The sequence below is a fragment of the Otolemur garnettii genome, unplaced genomic scaffold (assembly GCF_000181295.1).
Source record: "Otolemur garnettii isolate 467f Iridium unplaced genomic scaffold, OtoGar3 scaffold00162, whole genome shotgun sequence".
Taxonomy (NCBI): Eukaryota; Metazoa; Chordata; class Mammalia; order Primates; family Galagidae; genus Otolemur; species Otolemur garnettii.
The window spans coordinates 3191725-3194282 of NW_003852557.1; the positions used below are offsets into that span (position 1 = coordinate 3191725).

Here is a 2558-nt window from a genome sequence, read left to right on the forward strand (position 1 = left end):
TAATTAAATTAAAAATCTTCTGCACAGAAAAGGGAATAATCAACAGAGCAAACAGACAACCTACAAAATGGGAGAAAATATTCACAAACTATATATCAAACAAATGTCTAATGTCCAGAATCTACAAAGAACTCAAACATACTAGCAAGAGAAAAACAAGAACTAACTTCATCCAAAAAGTGAGCAAAAGACGTCAATAGATTTTTAAAAGAAGATAGACAAATGTTCATCAAACATGAAAAAAATGTTTAACATCACCACTAATCATAAAAAGAATAAAAACGTAAACCACAATAAGATACCGCCTTATACCTATCATAATGGCCATTATTAAAAAGTAAAAAAAAAAAAACAATAGATGTTGGTGAGTGGGAGGGACAAGATGGCAGCCTAGGTCTTGGAATGGCTGAGGAAGTTGGTGAAGTGGGAAGGGCTACTGGAGGAACTGTATGTGCTTCACTCAATAGTGCAATCCAGGCGTCCTCAAACTATGGCCCATGGGCCACATGTGGCCCACGTGGGACATTCATCTGGCCCACCGGGTGTTTTTGCTGCTGCTGCCTGTCCTGTTTAGGAGCCAACTCGTCCCAGGGCCCACAGTCCAGCCCTCCAACAGTCTGAGGGACAGTGAACTGGCCTCCTGTTTAAAAAATTTGAAGACCCCTAATACAGTCTGTGCTGTATAAGGAGCTTGACAAGCAAGCTGCAGAGCTGCTCCTTGGTCAGCTTTTCTCCCTTTTCAACAAGAACCATCCTGAAAAGACTACTTTTGTGTGTATCCGTTCTGGAGAGCCTGCTTGCTGTGAAATCAATTCACGTGGCCTGGACCATCAGGGTTGACCTGCGGGGGGATTAACTTACACTGATGATTCTGTAAACATGCTCACTCTTTCCTAGGCTGGAAGAATTGTTGAAAATTCTGATAGTGTTACTGTGATTCCAAAGAATGCTGAATTGCTAAAATAAGTTGTTTATTGCATTAGTAGAGAGAATCTATCTGTAGCTAAAGTGGCCATCGGATCCCTATCAACAATATCACTAACCTAGGCTGTACTGGAAGATTTATCTGAAAGCAATCTGCTGGATGATTTGCAAAGTGCAATGAAACAAATGATATTGTTCAATACAGGGTACATGAGATTCTTCATTGTCATCAGAATCTTTAAGTGAGTTCACAACCCAGCTCCTGAGGGAATTGACTGGTAAGGATGGACTACTCAGAGCCAGTTGTACAGAGATGGTGACATCACTGGTATGTACTCATCCTAGAGGAGCATGGAGCACTTTGTTTAAGAAGGAGTTATTGATCAGATTTCTAATAAAATTGTTGGGGCAGGCAGATTCAGACCACTTTTCTAGCTTCTATTTGCCAGGTTTTGCGAAGTTTTTAGAACTCTGGCCATCATAGAGAGTCCTCAACAGACGTCTGAACATTTTCCTTTCTTTGTGGAAAAAGTCTTTGAAATGACAGAAAGTCAGGACCCCACCATGACTGGTGTAGCAGTAGACACAGTTGGAATCCTAGGATCCAATGTTGAAGGAAAACAGGTTTTACGGAAAACAGGAGCTTGCTGTGAACACTTGCTCACAAGAATAGGACATCAAGCAAACACCGCCTCAACAGAGCTGAAAATTAGATGTTCAGATGCAACATCGTCTCTTCTGTACTTACCACCTGAGCGGCAAACTGATGGCATACTGAGGATGACAGAATCCTTATTTTCTTTTTTATCTCAGGACCCACTGAAGCTCTTCTGTGGCATCAGAAATCAACCCTTCTCTGAACCACACTATGCTGCCTTAAAAATGTTGTCAGCCATGCAAAACAACCCTGGGCTCAGAAACTTATGTTTAATAATCCAGGTTTAGTAGAAGATGTGGTGGACTAATTTGTGGAACATGACAAAGCTTCAAAGGATGCCACATATGAACTGGTGGAAGCACTTGCCAATTCTAAGACAATTGTAGAAATTTGGGGGAACCTGAGTTATTTGAAGCTCAGAATTTACCTTACTATGTGAAACCTCTTCCACAAAAGTAGTAGAAGGAGGCGAATGATTTCCCCTGGAGTATGATATACAGGACTGTGTTTTGACCAGAATGCCTCTCAAACCATTTGACTCCATCTATATTTTACAAGACTTCCTTCCTCCCAGTATCATCAGGGAATGTCTACTGTAACTTTATTATCAATGTTGTTATATTCCTACACTGAAATATAAAGTGGAACCAGGAGTTTGGAACACAGGAAGAGCAGACAAACTTTGTCATAATAGAACCAAAGTTTTTCAGATTCCTTTGACTGTCTTAATCTTTGCAAAAGATGTAAGTTTTTTTACTTCTCTCAGAAAATATTTATGGACACAAAGTCTTGTTTGAAAATCTGCTTCAAATAAAGTGAAACCAAATTGTTTCCAGATTCTCTTTACTGCCTTTTTTTTTTTTCTTTTTTTAAATCCTTTTTCCCTTTCTGATTCCACTTTCAAAGTCTTGGACATATTCTTTGAAATACAAGTGGTATGGAATCTTAAAATTATTTCTATACTAAGAATAAATAC

The 2558-nt window shown here is 39.4% G+C and overlaps 1 pseudogene; it reads left to right on the forward strand.

The window, feature by feature from the left end:
- The first annotated feature begins 382 nt into the window (after window positions 1–382).
- On the forward strand, window positions 383–2021 carry LOC100961152 (annotated as a pseudogene).
- The last annotated feature ends 537 nt before the right edge of the window (window positions 2022–2558 follow it).